Genomic DNA, 17,269 nt, shown 5'->3' with positions numbered 1-17,269 from the left:
GTAAATTGGTTGTAATTGTAAACTTGGCTCTATTTCACTTAGTACTCTTTGCTTGGGTAATGTGTGCTTTGACATTATTTCCATTTTACCACATTACTAATGTGCACTAATCATGTTTTTTCTTGTAAGTAAATAGCTGGGGTGTTGCACAGAACTGTTTGATCAGTATAGCATGATTTAAGAGAATGGTTATGCCTTTATTTGTTTCATAATCCTACTTAACATCTGTATGAATCATTACAGTAAGGTGCGTGTTAATAACAGCTTCCACATACACATTTATATATACAAAAGTTAAAATACTAACTGCCTTTTATTTCAGTAGATTTAAAGTGTCACTGTATTTTTCCATTCAAGCAAAATACTGAAAATGTTTCACTTATCATATGTGTTTTCTCCCCCCACTGACTTGTGCCTTACTCCATGAGCGATATCAAACCATGTTGCATGATTTGAAAATCGTGAGCCTTCTGCTTTTCAAACTCTCGTGTGAGAAAAAGGCCACTTTTGTAAGCTCCCTGACAATATCCATAAGGAAATCTCTTGGGAATAAGAAGGCATCTTGAAAACAGACACCACCAATCCCATTTCAAATCTCATGTGGCAACAGACCAAGCTGGTTCTCTGCACACCTCATGTATGTCTGGACTGTCTGCCAGTGGACTTCCTGCACCCCAGACATGCATTCTTGAGAAGTGGGGGGCACTGGAGGAGGGAGATGGCCATGTCTTAAGAGAACATTGCATAGATCCATTCAAGTGAGCCTCTGTGGTCTCTTCCTTCCTTCACCATCTCCCTATCTTTGCTCTTCCATAGATTCCCCAGACAAAATTTATCTCTATGTTGATTTAACTGTTCCATCCTTAAGGCTTGAGGAAATGCAAACATTTTGTTTTGCAACAGGCCAGTCAGAATTTGATTTGTCAGGCTTTGCATAGAAAGAGGCACTAAACCCCTATGATTTCTTCCTTCCCCACTACATGTCATGGGCTACAAACTCTAAGGCAGTAGTACCATGTCTTCACTTGATGCCAGTTTATATGGCCCCTTTTCTGGCTTTTTGCCATAACAGATTGCACAGATTGGCACTTCTCAGCAGACCACACAGGAATTATACACTATTACACAACCCTGCTGCTCCATATTGTAAATACCTCTCTCCATCATTTCAGTCACCATCTCACTCTTTTGTATGTGGCTTGAATGTGCTAATCTTGAGTTCCAAAGTGTTAATTGCAACCTAGAATATGAAGAGCAAGAAGGAGAGGAGAGTCACAGCTGAAAAAGAAGAGGTGCAGACTCAAGGGGTGTGGATGTTGAACAAGATGCAAGCAGTTGTGTACCTTGTCTGTGACCTGCTGGCAGGGCCTGCCTGCCTGCCTGCAAAAACCTCATCTCAACACTAACACATGTCCCACACATTAGTTCTAGTCAAGAGCCACAAGACAGGGTAGCAGGAAAATGCCACTGTAAGTCCTGGAGTGCCCTGCTTGGACGAAACAGGATGTTCACCCCAAGGTGCTCTGGAAATCCATCATTTCAGTCCTGAAGCTCATTCAGTAACTTGCCTGCTGCCCCTCCCACCTTAACCCTGACACAGACCTACTTAAAACAGAGGCCATGTTTTTAAAGATCTCAGTTCCTACTTAAGTCCATATGTTTCAGGCCAAAATCCTGATCATAGAAGTTAAAGGAATTTTATCCATTGATTTATGTGGGGCAGAATTTTATATTTGATAATTTATTGCAGAGAAACTCTTTCAAAACTTGTGGCATTTCACCTGCCCACTGGAGTTTACTTTCCAAATCTTGTCCACTACTGACAGCAGAGACTGAAATTTTTGATAGCCACAGTAGAAACCACATATTTCATACCAATCATATTAGAACATATTAGCGAATAACCAACAGGAACATTAGATAACTGATAATCACAGCTTGTATTTGCATAGTACAAAGCTTTTCATCCACCCAAAGAAGCTTTGAGAAAGATATAGGCCATAATCAATGGAGTTAGCCAAAATAAACATGTCCATATTAAAAATGATTAAAAAAGGATTTTAAAAAGTTTTAAAAAATTATACCCTCTTGTAAAAGCAATTTATTTTAATTCCCTTCCCTACTTACCAAATTTGAAATATTTCACAATGGGTAAGAGAAAGCTATTAACAAATGCAACTTCTAGTGTGTTTTCTTTTCTGGAGAAAAAAAGGGAGAAAAGAAAAGAGAAAAGGTTTCAAAGAATAGTACCCTTCCCATAAAACATTATTCAGTTCACATTTCAAAATGCAAGTTCAGACTTTCAGTAATTTCTCCTCTTGTATATAAAGTGCATATAAAATACTCTTTTAAGATGAAGTTCAATGCTGTTCAGTGGGCACATATAATAAGCAAGTGCACTGGGGTAAACCTGCATCTGAATCATTAAGTGGTTGCTAATAATGTTGATTATATTCATTATTAAAAATTCACTGTATAGTTTGCAAGTGAAATACCCCAGTCTTGTCAGCCTGAACCTGATCTCAGCTGTATGAATCTCACCCACTTTAATGGAGCAGAGTCAAAAAATATTCTACTGTAATGACTTATAAAAATCAGCCTCTCTTAATTTCCAGGCACATTAAAAAATTCATCAAGCCATGCATCCCATGATAAAGAGTTTCCCTTTTATAGCTGAAGTATAATAATTTCAAGCTCTTGAAAACATCTTAGAATAATTGATCAAGCCCCAAGGTTATGTACAAGCCACATTTGCACAACAAATATTACTGTAAAAATTGTAAAAGGCACTGAAGATAGTTTCACTACAGTTTGGAGCTTATCTACATGAAACCATCCAGAAAGGTCAATTTATATCCCTGAAAGTAGGTGATATCTACACCCTGCAGTGAGTAATTCCTGAAATTACCTGCTTTTCCAGAGAAACACTGCTGATACTGGTCAGATTTTTCAAATTTTCAAGTATGTCTTTCTCAGTTCCATTATTATTTTCAGTTCAGCTCAGCTGAACATAACAGTTTGCCTCCTCTTTAATGATGCACTGAGTGGAAAACAACATACACCAGCCTTTTCAATCACATCAGTAATACTGCCATTTTCTGAATTTTATTAATTTTAATAGAACTTTTAATGAATATTAATTTAAATAGAACCTTTAGATTAATTTTAGTTAAAAAATATTGTTTTCTATTTCATCAGGGCACTATTTATAATGAAGTGAGCCAAATAAGAACCAAATTATTTTCTCTGTTGTGTGTACAGTATCACTTATTAAATCCTCTGCCTGCTAAGCCATTGAATTGTTCACATATCTCACCCAAATTAGTTTAGTCTTAACATAATTTTAAAATTATTTTTAATATTTGCTTTAACAAATATTGTCATATTTTGAGATATAAATTCAAAATAGAAGAAAATAAGTTTAGAGTTTTTCTACTTCATTGATAAGTAGGTGATTGTTTCCTGGTACATCCCATTCCTTCCACACTCTGTGCCAATCCAGAGTTGTTACCTGCATTAGTTTCCTCTAGGCAGAAGATGCTGTTTTCCAGCAAACTAAATGAAAACTCCTTTATGTGCATTGACATGGGAAGCAATTGCTAAGAGAATATCTTTCTTGTTTTGTCTCACACTGCCCCAGGGCTGGGCAGACGACCGTTGTGATCTTTCTCATTGACTGATTTTAAAACCTGGTAAGAAAAGAGGAAAACCTTTTAATGAGGTGAAATCACAATCCCTTCTTGAGTTACTGGGTGATTTACCTCACATTGCTAATGCAGTTATATAGATATGTTTTTTTCCTTTAAGATGGGAATTCAAAATAGAACTGCAAGGTGATTACATGATTTGAAAAGATTTTCTAAGTAGTATTTACAGGCTACCCTTGCTGTGTAACAAACATTCATCCAGAAGAAAAAGTGCCATAGGGAATATACAGATAGCCAGATTACAAACAGACAGACATGCAAATTAGAGATAATCATTAAGTTAGTAAAAAATATCACTTAGGAAAAGAGTATCAAGTGAAGAGATGACTACAAACAATGGTAAAAAACAAACAGAAGAGACAAATGTCTGCATTTTTAGGAGGAAGAGACAGAAAATAAGGCTAATTAAAATGGTGGTAAGATGAGAAGAGGGCCAAGAAAACAGAGACATGAAAGAAGAGTAAATACTTCAAGTATCTCTGAGTTAGCTACCAAATGAAAGAAGTCAGGAAGCCACAATGATGGTCACAAAGAAGGAAAGATATCAAGAGGGAATCAGAAAAGATGGACATCAGCGGATATTGTTTTCTTTGAAGAGGATGGCAAAATCCTCCTCGGAGATCAAAGGAAGCACAAAGGAAGTGAAAGGATTTATTGACCAAGTGTCATCCTTAGCTCACATACTCACTTCTCTAGCTAGAAAATAAGTGAAATTCTTGGTCTTACATAATATCTCAGATAACTACAAGCAGAATGTCAGCTCAGAGGAGCCTGTAGACAGCAAGAATATCTAACACTTTCTTGAAACTCCTATAAAACAGCAAAAGGAACTTCCTGAGGATGCCAAAGAAGGTCATCTTACACTTATTTTGGAAAACAATTACATAAAGTGTTATATGAGAAGAACTCTTACATTGGAGCAAAGTTGAAAAGGAAAAAGATTACCTTTTTAAAAAGGTTAAGTTTGAGCCCTTCTGTGCTACCTTTACTGACATTTAAGATTAAACAAGAGATTTCACTTTTGTAACAGTTCTGCCTGGAATTTTAGTGAAGCCACAATCTTGTGTCTTATTAAGTTTCACACAATTTATCATGACATCATAAATGCATGACTTCAACAAACTATACCTGAAAAAAGCTGTTTGCATTTCAAAGGTCTCTAGTAGATTTAGATAGCTCCTTAACTAAGAAATTATTACCATGATAGCCATGATAATAACAACAACATGAATGTGTTTTCTTCATTAAAACTTTCCTCAATGGAAATGCAGTCTAAAGACCATAGGGAATGTGCTGCTATCCAGGTCTATGTCCAAGTGTGCTTTCTGCAGGGGTTATGTTGGTAGCTGTATTATCTGTGCTACACTTACACCCAGCCCCAGTAACACTGAGGATTTATTATGCTGAACATCACAAACAGAAAATGCCAAGGTAGAGTTTCTGCCCCACAGGGCTCAGTCACTGGGTAACTCAACAAAGAAAAGAAAAGATACAGAAAATAGGGATGAAATGAAATTTTCAAGGTCCTGCAGTGAATCAGATTCTCCAGGAAGACAGTGAGGATGTGGTAACTTTGGTGCCATTTTTCAGGAGGGTACCAGCATCTAGGCTGATGAAATTAAAGGAGGATGTCTCAGTGTTTGCCACACCAGTATTCTTTCCTCACAGTGCTTTCCTTTAGTCAAATCTTTCATCTGTTTCCCTCTTGTCCTTGCTCAGGTGCCTCCTTTTGCTTTCCTTCTCTTGATAGTTGCCTTATTTCCTCTCTTGTACCCTTCACCACTCGCTCCTGGGGCAGGGAAGCAGAAGAGAGAGGGATTGGGATTCTCTTCGTGGTAAAAGCTCAACCCTAGTAAGACAGACTTGGGCAAAGTACCAAGCTCCTATTCACAAAAACATCTTGCTGGACAATTGTACATCTAATTTGCCATTTGCACAGGCAATTTATTCCCTCATAACCAGGACAATTATTTGTATGAGTAGGTGCTGTATTATGGGAATGAAAATCAGCACTGAAGTGATTTTATTTAGTCTCCCTAAAAAAAATGGTGTCAGATTTTGTATACATTCATGACACTTGTCTTACATTGCCAACCATCAGTAAAGTTAGTGATTGTCATTAGCAAAAGAATCAAACATTGACTGACAGTAAAAGCTAGTAAAATATTCACTTGTCAGTAAAAATGGCAAGATAATTTAGAACTTTTCATTGCTTTGGCATAAGTTCCTGGACTATTTGAGTACTTTTAATATCAAAGGGCTTTATTTATCATAGTTGAAATGATGGGTTGTATAAAAATTGACACATATGACCATAAACAGAAGTAGTAAGAATCCCAAATTGCCTTGAAAAATGTACTCCAAATTGCACAAATTAAATCAAAATTTGAAATCTAGATATGAGTGGGAAGACAAAATGCAACTGGAAAAAGCTGCCCAGAGAAGGTGTGGATGCCCCATCCATGAAAGTGTTCAAGGTCAGTTTGGATGGAGCTCTGAACAACATGGTCCAGTGGAAGGTGTCCCTGCCCATGGCAGGAGAATGAAACTGGATGAGCTTTAAGGCCCTTTCTAACCCAGGCCATTCTATGATTCTATGATTCTATGTGTTTGAAAGATTGTTTAAATTGAGTAAATATTTTGAGGAGTGTATTTTTCCCCTCCCCACTGAGGATCATTTTCAAAATCAAATAATTTAGGAACCTCTGTCCTTAGTCCTTTGCAAATGTACTCTCTAATGTTAAAGCATGGGTTTGCACAGGCTTGGACACAGTGGTGATTGCTTCTAGGTATCAGTACCTGCATTCCCTGTGACCACCACATGAATTAACAAGGCAAAGTTCAGTTTCAACACCACTGCTTGACTCATTACCACAGCCCTCCTAGTAAGTGAGGGGGAGGCTTCACAGGGGACCTGCAAAACAGCTGCCCTCTGGGTGTCTTGTTTTGGCGGCCTTTTCCATCTGTTTTACTGTCTCCCTTTCTGAATAATTTATTTCACCATCTCCCTAAGTAGAGCACCTGGCCTAGGGCTAACTCTTTCACCTAAATTATTCAGAGCTGAAAACTCTTTGGTTTATACTCAGATAATGTAATGACTTAACAGGACAAAGCCCTTAACTTTGAAGCAACTGTGAATGTTTCTAGGCTCTGGACTCTGTTAGCAGTTTGAAAGGTTGGCTGTGTAAACTATGTACAAAAGCACCACAGAAATCCTTCCTCCTCAAACATCTTCAAAGCCTCTTTCAGAAGCTAAAACTTTCCAAAGCAGGGTTCTTTTACCTTGATGCCTCTCTGCCACATCTCAGTCCTGCAGGAAGCCAGAGGATGCCTCCATGTGTGTGCACTGCAGCTGGCTTGTCCCTAGTCTTTATGCAGGAAAAGACACTGAAAATTGGCTGCAGGGCTGGACTTTGTGCATGTCTGTTCTCTTCACAAGCAGGTTTTTGTTCAGAAATACCAAAACCCACCCCTGTGCAGTGCTCCCATCCATGTTCCATACTTCACTATCTTTATCTTGTGAACTCTACAGTTAAAATAATTCCTCCCTGCCTCTGTTCCTAATAGCACGGAGAGCTGCCATGCTCCAGCAGAAAGGGGCTGTACAAGGTCCTTGCCCTGGATGCCACAAACCAGCTGCTCTTAGACTGAAGGCTCACTGGTAATTTTGGGTGCAACTTTTTGACTATTCCTGTCTGTACTGACTGTGGCTGAGGGAAAGATCCAGATTGCTTTTAAACATTTGTTCCATTTGTTTTCTCACAATGTTTCCACCGTTTTTAGCCTTTCAATTATGCTCAAAGAGCCTGTGATCAGCAGTTTTCTCATTACTTTTGAAAATCTTGTATTGATTGTTTGGAAGACATTCAATACAAGGAGATGATCTCCTGTCTTACAAGATACTTGCTTCAGCAAGTGTCTTTATTTCTGAAAGAAGTTTTACTTTCAAAAGTCATGATATCAAGGGCATAATTTGAGATTCCAAATCCAGGGATATCTTAAAGCCTTTCCCACTTTGGGTTAAGAGGGAATGATAATTTGTCCTGAGTGAGAAAATGAATGAACAGAATATTCATAAACAAAGGAACAGTTTTTGAGGAGGCTGTTTCCAAATGGCCCTGCAGTAAAATATTTAAAAGTTAATTTGTGCAATTTCTATCTGGGTTATTCTGGGTTTACCTCAGTGTCACAAAGACAGGCATGGGAAAAGAAAAAGAATTATTAAAATGAAATCAGTTTTGGAAAATCAGTGCGTTGTCACTTCTACAGTCAAGAAATCCCAAATATTTTTCACATTAATTTACAGGAACCAGCATAGATGCTGTTGAGAGAATAAAAAGAACATACAGTAATCTTTATCCTATCCTACCCAAAGCTAAAATTATTTTCAGTTGGATTTTTTTCTGCCTAAGTACCAAAGAATTTGACACACTTTGCAGCAACTAGCATTGTCTGTTTACTGTAGGGATGTGCGTAATTCCCATCACTGTTGTTCTTATAGGCACTATATGAACTGTTTCATTTTCCTCTGAGAAGTTTATCAAGTATCAGGTATTTGCTTTTTGCTCCAGCTTGGGAAATCAGGGTCATGGATTTCAAATGAAGTGCTTTGTACTCTCCAAGGGCAGTGAGAAAACACAATAGTACAGACAAAATCTAATCAAAGTATTTTGGCTTTTTGCCTCCTTTTTATTTTACAGTGGGAAAAAAAATTCAAGGTGCGACTTGAATCCCTTCAGGAGTTCCCTTCCTGTGTGCGCTGGCTCTCGCCAGAAACGCGAGACTGACACAATGATAAAATGCGCTGCCAGGTCCTCTTGCCCATTCAAAGACCCTCCCTCAGGTATCAGGTGCCTTCCCTGAGCTTTGAGGTCAACCAGACACCTCCCTCGAGGCTTACCTGGGCTGAAGGATACATCTACCCGAAAATCCGCTCAGGTAGAGCAGCTGTTATCTGAGCTAGGATCAAAGTCCCCCTCTGCACTCCCGAAAAACATCTTCCAAGCTGGTCTTCTTTCTCCATGATTCAAATGAATGTTGAATGAGTCTCTGGGGACAACAGTTGTTGTGTTGAGGAGTGAGCTGTCAGAAATATTTTATCATGAAAGTTCAGTTCCTTTCAGGGCCTTTTATTATTAATAGTCATCGCTGCAGGGGAGCATTAAACACAGACTCTATTTACTGTACAAATTGATATATTATAAACCACAAAAGCCATCCTGGTGCTTTGCTACTTCACCTTCCTTTTCAGCATGCTAGCATGAGGGAATCTTTAACCTTTGTGTGGCTAGAATACAGACAGTGAATTTTGGTTTAGCATGGCCAGGCTGGACTGCTCAGAGCTGCTGATTTTTTTGCGGATCACTGTCTTGAGGAGTGGGTAGAGAACAGTGACATCTGTACTCTATGAAAGGCAAGACATTTTGCTTCATAGTGACACTGAGTTCATCCATACAAAAAGGCATTTATCCCCCTGAAAAGACCACAGGATGTGTCCTACAGGATCTTATGTTTTTGTACCAGATTTCAAGCAGCTCCCACAGCTTTCTGCTGCCTGCTAGGGCATTGCACCTCATGCAAAAGATGGGCATGTTTCCTGTAGGTGGCTAACAGCCTGATTGCTTCAGCAATATCCAGTGACAGAGGTGAGGGAATAGCTGCTCTGTGGCATAAGAAAACATGGCAAGATGAGTCCCAGCTGTGGGAAGAACCCAGCCTGGCTCCAGCCCATTGTGGCTGTGGTACCATAGGCAGAAGAGACTTTGCAAGGTCAGTTTGCAGTGCAATATTGGATTTTAGTGGCTCGGCAGAAAACTCTCAGAAACAATCCGTACAAGGAGCAGTAGAAACGAAATGTAGCAGGACAGTGAGAGCCCACAGGCAGGGCAAGTAACAAACAAAAAAATACCATGTTAAAAAACGTCAGTCTATTGTACTTAGTCGAAGACAGGCCCTTGGCCTTGCACTTTCTGTCCTCTGCACTTTGGAATCAATCTTAAAATACCTCCCAGGTTTCTCAATAAAGCCTTAAAATCCTGCTGAGGAGAGACAAGTCTCTCCCACTGGCCACTGAGAGCAGCCACATGCTGCAGGGGCAGGGGGGTGGATGTGTCACAAAGACATCGCTCGGCAAGTTGAGGAGTCAGGATCCTGCAAGTGGCACCTGAGTGAGCTGCAGATCATGAAGCATTGACTCAGGGAGCCACGGTGTCACCACACAACGAGGCAGCAGGGGTGACACAGCCTGTGCAGGTGTGCTGAGCCAGCAAGTCACAAAGTACCTCCTCAGCAAGATGTGATGCCAGAAAGTCACAAGAGCGAGTGACTCTGCAATTTTACAAGAGCTGAAAGCAGTTCTAGAGAGCAGTTTAAGTGCAATGCACCCATGCTAAAGAGGCAGCACTGTATGGCTGACATACTGTGGCCTCTGACATGTCTCAAAGGGCTCATAGTCCAGGGAGAGTCTGTGGGAGATTGTAGCTCTAAACACAGATTCACAGTAGTTACAAATGGGTAGCACCAGGAGAGACACAGGGAATCAGACGGATGTGATACCTCTGTTGCTCTTGCACTCCCTAAAGTTGTGTCTCTGGAACAGGTTTGAGGCACAACCCCAGGGAAGGTGGATGGGGGACCCGTGAAGCAGCTGCTGTGTGTGGAGACAGCGTTGCTCTCCAAGGCTTTTGATCTGGTCTCTCATGAATATTGTATTCAGTGGAAAGAGCCAGACAGCAAGGGGGTGGAAAAGACTTCTTTTTAAAGTACAGAACATGTACTCAAAAAGAGTGTTCAGAAGTGCTTCTTCCAACCTACAGTATGCTAAAGATTGGTGCTTGGTACATTTAAAGGATGAGAAAAAAAATCACACCACTCAAGTATAGCAGTGACTTTTTTCAGTTGAAGAGTTTCTGGTATCCAAAAATGTTGTGTGTGCTTCTGACTAAAGTGGTTAATAACAACTGAGACTTGAGCTTTTTCTTAGATAGAAAGCATACTGAATCTTTCCTTGTTACAATAAGAAAACTCAAAAAACCAGTCCTGTAATTTTGTAACCAGACTTGGACAAACTTCTGAGAAGGACCACACACTAGATTAGATTATTTAGATTTGTTGTGAGAATAGTTGACATGTGTTCCCTTCCCTTTCACTGTCCAATCTTTGTTGTAAAAGTGGACTCATGTTGTGCCAGTTGAGATTAATATTATAACATGAAAGGGCTAGGTTTGTATCATTTTCCATGCTCGTTACATTCACTGATGTGGGAATAGAGTTATATTCTACCTGAGCCACTTTGTGATTTTTGGCCAGGATTAACAGCACACCAATACTTCACAGATTTAGGTGGGTAGAGCACCTTCCCATTGGCATCAAATACTGTGGGTGTCAAAGTATCTAAGACTTTCTTTCAGACTGTGAATTATCCTTCAGATCACTCTAGAAGATCTTGTCATGTTCTTTACCCTGACACCTCTTTTGCTTTTTTCTTAACAGGACATGGGTCATGACTTCTTGCTCTGACAAAAATTCCCCCAAGAATGTGTTCTGTTCCTTCCATTTAAGCCTGTATTCCACTCAAGATATTATTATTACCATCATTGTCACTGGATGTAGAATTTGTTATGAAGTTTCACTACTCTGTTCACTGGGCACACAACCTTATTAACATGAAATAATGCTCCATCCCACAGCCATAATTTCAAACATCCCCACAGTGTTCAGATAGGTGATACTATTTGTAAAACACATTATTAGAAAATTTCATTATTTTCACAAGCTACTTTTAAAATCTAATTCTTTGAAAGTGCTATTATAGTGCAGTTTATTCATTAAAAGCAAGGCTAATGTTTTATGTATTTTAGGTGTAACTTGAACTCAGAAAATGCCAAACTATTTACATTTATACAAACCCTTGGAAGCCATTTCAAAATGATACAACAGGGAAATAGTTGATACAATGGTTAGATAACATCAAAGAGTGGGTTGGGAACACAAATCATGATCCTTGTGAAAACTGATTCCTGAAGAATTAGCCAAGAGAGTTCCAAGTGCATTTCTTCCTATTTGTTGAAATATAATGTTTGTTCTCATTCTTCAGGTAGAACCTGGCAAGTCTATATTTGTACTTGTTGATCTTTCCCAACATAAATCTCTCCATTGTAGTTATATCAACAATATGTTTTCTTTACTTTAGTAATAAAATTTCTTGTAACATATGCTCTTTTAGATTCAGTGTGCAGTATTTATCAAGTTATTGAGGTTACAGTTACAGAACATTCAGTATAACATGCAAAGGACAATGGAACTTTGCACAGGTGTAAAATCTCTCTGATCTTCTTTTGCCAGCAATTAAAAACCACCTAGAGGTGTAAGAGCCCTCTGATCATTCTTTTACTTAAAAGAATGTGTGAACTTTGCTGGAATATGTCCTAATAAGCATGATGATACATCCTTAAGCATAAGACACACACTGCTCTCAAAACCTCTTTAATGTAATCAAGTAACAGACCATATCTCCCATTTCACTGAAATAATGCCTGGATACATAACTGCTCCTACTCCGAAATGGACACTGCAATTTCCTTGACAAAACATCAGCAAATCTTTGGCTACTAATCTTCATATATGTAACTTTTTTATTTAATAATTTACTAGGCAAGATTTGAGAGGAAGGACTGAATTTTCAGGGAAAAAAATTACCTGAAAAGCTTGCTGAAAATTTAATCTGTCTGTTGCTTAACACTTTCATAGCATGATAATTACTTTGGAAAAGTGTGTGTGGGAAAACCACTTCTTGTTCAGACTCACCTAAGCCTGAACTGATTGTCAGGGATGTGCCTTTCCGGTGTTATTTTGGAGGATGATGAAAAGCCACCATTATCTTTAGGACATGGTTTGTCTCAAAATTCCACTGTGAATGTATGTAAGTACAGCCATGATCTTACCCAAAATGTGTGCTTACCTGTCTGTATGGATATACACAACTGAAATACACTGACCAAGACACACCAAGGTGGTTCTTACTGACATGTCATAGAAGCAAGACTCTGCCTAACTCTCCTAACTCCAGGTAAAACTCAAGAGTTTAATGTACTCATCACCATTTGGGCTGGAATTAACTGGGATGCATTTGAACAGAAGAAGTTATTGAGTTTCTCACAGATTTAGCCTGACCCCACTAGGTATGAGAAGTTATTTGGGATTTGCTACATAACCAAAAAGAAGAAAAAATTACAAACTTGGATAATTCCTATCTGAGTTACATACCAAAAAAAAAAAAAAAAAATCAAAAAAAAAAAATCAAAATTCCTCTTCAAATATGAGCAGGAAGTGCTTCTGGCAAAAATATCAGCCAGTCTATATTAGGGGTCTAGAGACTCTCACACAAATAATGAGTGTTCTTCCAGTTGGGTCAAGAGTTACTTTTCCAAGTAAAAATAGGAAAGTACCTCAAAAGGTATTTACTCATATTTTCATAGTGCCAACAGCAGCATTCGTAGAAGTCCTACATGAAGATCTCACCATCTAAGATAATCAAATTGTGAAGGAGATGAAATCACTATGTACTGCCTCAGAAGTAACCAATAAATGCCAGATATACCACACTGAAGAGCTGATTGTGTACCCACTAACACAGTAATAGATATTTATCTCAAATAAGCCATTTAATTATTTACTCTTTTTACTCTTGATAGAAAGTGTGTGCCCATGCACATCTCATGTGCAGAATGCACAAGTGGTCTAAAAAATATTTTAAAAATAATCATCAAATTATGCATTTGGAGAATTAAATATGAAACTTGGGATGTGAAACAAACAAATAAGACAATTTAGAAAAGATTAAAAACAATTGTTCTGTTACCTTGGCAACACATTCAAGGTGCAGCCAATCAGCAAAGTTGATGCATTGTTTTGACATACATGCACATATTTCTAACATAAATAGCAACAGAGACTTAATAACAATAGGTTTTAAAACTAGGAACTGATGTCATTTTAAATGTGTCAATCAAAGAAACCTATGAAAGTGTTTCTTCTATCAAACTGACAGTAATTCCATGCTGGAATGGCTTTATAAGAGATAGCAGACTTCTGACAGGTCATACAGAAGATGTAAAATCTGTAATTACATTCTAGTTTCTTGGATTGCGTCCTTTAGTATGTCTAAAAAACTTTGAGAAGAAAATAAAACTTGAAGGCTATGATATATCATTCATTTCCGTAAACAAGTAACAAAAAGAAGAGCAGCATATCTGAGAATGGAGATGAAATATCAGACTGAAACAATCTGCCTAGCCCTCAAAATAGATGCACTTAAACTTCTTGTCTTATTTTATGATTGACTGGTGCCAGTGAGGTTCTGCAGCGTAAGTTTTCAAGGATACTAAAAATTAACAATAGGAGAAATGTACAGAGGAAGATTGCTGATGGGATACAGAGCCTTTCACCTCTCGGTCAGTGGTTTGAATCTGGGCTGTGTCAGCAGTAACAGGAAACCATTACTTTTTGACATGTGTCAGAAGTGTGTATGGAAGGAGTGCATCAGCCATCCTCCTCCAGACCTTGATGGATATGTGCCCAAAAGCGACCCTCAAAATGAGAATTCTTCGTGACAGCCTAGAAATAAAACTGGTGTCTCCACCCCTTCCCAGAGAGCATTGTCCCATTGTCCCAACCCCTCAGTCTAAGACCACACTACCATGGGCTGGCCTTTGAATCAACACCGTGGGTAGAGAACTTCAGCTCTAATTGAGCAACATTTAAAAATCTCATTTACAACTAAAATACAGTTGAACATATTTGTACATTTCTTCATGGGATCAACAGTCTTCAGGAAAGCTAGGGTTTTACCTTAGATCTCCCTGCTTTCAAAACTCTAACTTTAACCGGAATATGACAAGCCAAAATAAAATCAAGTCAAATTAAAGAGCAAGAAAAAGCTGCAAGCAAAACAAGACTGAAATAAAAAAAAAAAAGAAAAGAACCGAAATAGGAAAAGATGAAAAATTGGTTGTGACTGCAAAACTGTAGGTATTTAATAAAGAAAGAAGTCAGAAGCATATTCAGAAGCCTCCGTGTTCTAGTTGACAAGGGCTGAGAAATACTAATGGACTTTTTTTAATGGGTGCTTTGATGGATGGGAGAAGAAATGATGTAAAAGTAAATGTAGTGGTGTCTCAAAGTATGGAAAAAAAAAAAAAAAAAAAGGAAAAAATAAAAAGAAAAGAAAAAAAATAAGGCACACATTCATAAAATCCTCAGATACAGAAACAAGCACCTTATTCTGTCATTGGGTGGGATTAAGTTACCCATTCTGGCACATCATCTTTTTTCTTTGACTTTTTCCAGATTTATATGACTCTCATCATAGCAAATGCTCAGAGAGAGGAATTTCCGACTGGAACACATTGAAAATAGAAAGGAAATAACTCACTATAAACAGCACTAAGGAGAAACAAGTGAACATGCAGGGTACCACACAATCCTTTGTCAGAACGTGAGTGGTGTACTTTTGTCTAGCAGCCATTATCTTTCCTTAAGAAACACTGACTTTTACTTGGAATTTCAATCTACATTTTGATTGATTTCTTTTTCAGGATATAAGAAGAGTGATGGAAAGGACTGGGGATAAGGACAAGGAAGAATTGAGCAAAATGAAAAGTTTCCAGCCATGCTGTCAGGTTTGGTGAAAACATGCTGAGGATTAACTGTTTCAGTGCTGTGGGACCTGCAGGGTAATGGAGGCGAAAGAGATGGGAAGTTTCCTTGTGCATCAAACTCATAAGGCTTTATGCTGCCAGTCTTGTGGCAGAATCTCTGTACCCAAAACACTGCTGAAGTGGGGACAACCACAGTCAAGACTTGACAACAAACCAATACTACACAAATGTAGTCCTTAAAACAAATGTTTTAGCCATAAATTACCAGTTCCCATTGGTGGTACTTGACTTTCTGCAACATATTTTATGGAGCCTGAGGTGAGACAATTCCAACCTGACACATTGTGAATATATTACATCAAAAGATTTTTCTTCAAAAGGTCTACTTGTTAGAATTTGATTGTCAGGTCAGCTTGGACCTGAACTTAATACACTGTGCAATATGTTTCTCCACAGTCAACGTGCTCCCTATGTAGATAGATACTTCATCTAGACAAGTCCAGGTTCTTGTAATCAGAGTTTGATTCCTCTCCCTGGTCTTTCTGCTTGAAATTCAAATAGCAACACTCCTCTCCTTCCTTCTGATTAAGTATTTTCATAACTACTTTTGCACACTGTTTCTCACATATTTGTTCCATGTATGGAAAAGAACATATGGAGCCAGAGGTCTGCAGAGAGGACTGAGCCCTGGGACTGATGGAGATAAACTAACTGTATAATTTTGTAACTGGAAACAGAAAAGTAAATCCTTTTAGCTAGAAGTGGAGCAGAGAACTGTCCATGACAGCCTGATCACCTTTATCTCAGAAGCCAATAATCTCACACTGTAACTCCTGTCATTCATGCTACAACATTAGAGAGACCAAGGCTTGATTTAAAAAGTTGCCATGGCAGAGAATCCACAAAGTCTCCAGGTATCACAGATTAATTATCCTCCTTAAAATATAATTGATTCTATTAGGAATGCCTTTAGTTTCCATTTTCAAGCCACATATCATTATATCTTTTTCCTCTAAGACTGAAAAGTTAACTAATAGTAAAAAACCTCTACACTGTTTAATGCTTATAGTCACCTCTTAAGCCAAGCAGAGAGTTATATATATAGCAGGCCCAGTGAGGAGGAGGAGGAGGAGGAGTTGTATATGATGAGGATTGTATAGGAGGCAGAGCAGGAATTCAATAACTGGATCAGAACATTAACATTTTTCATAATCCATAAAAAGATGGATGCCTTTTATAGAACTCTGGTACATGTATTTTCTTGTTTTATCAAACATTTCAAAAATATAAATGAGTGCTGAATTATATTTCTATAAACTTAGTTAGAATTTACATCTTCTCCAGTCTCCTCCCATACATTTAAATCCCCATCCCACACTTTAATACTTTCTTTTTCCTGCTTTTTTCCTTTTACCCATTATTTTCATATTAAGAAGCAATGATGGATCTAGGAGAGCTCTGTGTGACTCACTGATAAGTCTTTTCCTCTAGAAAATTGCTCTTGTAATTGCTCTAAAAGCAAAGCCTCCAGAAGTGATGACTCAGTGCAGGAGGTCGGACCAAGCAGCACTGCTGAGCAGCAGCAAAAGATGGATCTGGGGGGGTCTAACAATAGCTCTGAGTGCCAGCAGAGTCAAATTGGCTGATTAACAGCACACAGGAGATACAATAAACACAGGGGTGCCAAGTCCAGCCTCGTTGTGTCTGTCCTGAGCCACATCTGCACTAAGGGACACTGATCTGCTGAGCTGAATATTCTGCAGGTATTACCTCATGCTACTGAGCAAAAATCCCTTCCATTCCCCAGTATCAGTAGCTTAAGCTTTGCCAGCCTGTGCACAGGAGTTCATGGGAATCCACTGCTGTGCTGCTTACTAGTTATTTCCATTACAAAGTCCCTCAAGA

General features: G+C 38.5%; 1 long non-coding RNA gene across 1 annotated transcript in view; it reads left to right on the top strand.

The window, feature by feature from the left end:
• LOC108444868 overlaps positions 1-17,051 on the top strand; it is a 51,471-nt gene extending 34,420 nt beyond the window's left edge. Inside the window, exons 2-3 of the long non-coding RNA XR_001859579.1 lie at positions 15,054-15,201; positions 15,302-17,051. This is a non-coding gene — a long non-coding RNA (uncharacterized LOC108444868). The remainder of the gene's footprint in view (positions 1-15,053; positions 15,202-15,301) is intronic.
• Positions 17,052-17,269: the final 218 nt, after the last annotated feature.

The sequence above is a fragment of the Corvus brachyrhynchos genome, unplaced genomic scaffold (genome assembly GCF_000691975.1).
Source record: "Corvus brachyrhynchos isolate BGI_N302 unplaced genomic scaffold, ASM69197v1 scaffold162, whole genome shotgun sequence".
Taxonomy (NCBI): domain Eukaryota; kingdom Metazoa; phylum Chordata; class Aves; order Passeriformes; family Corvidae; genus Corvus; species Corvus brachyrhynchos.
Note: the sequence above shows the minus strand (reverse complement) of the source record. Positions and strands in the feature narration are given on the sequence as shown.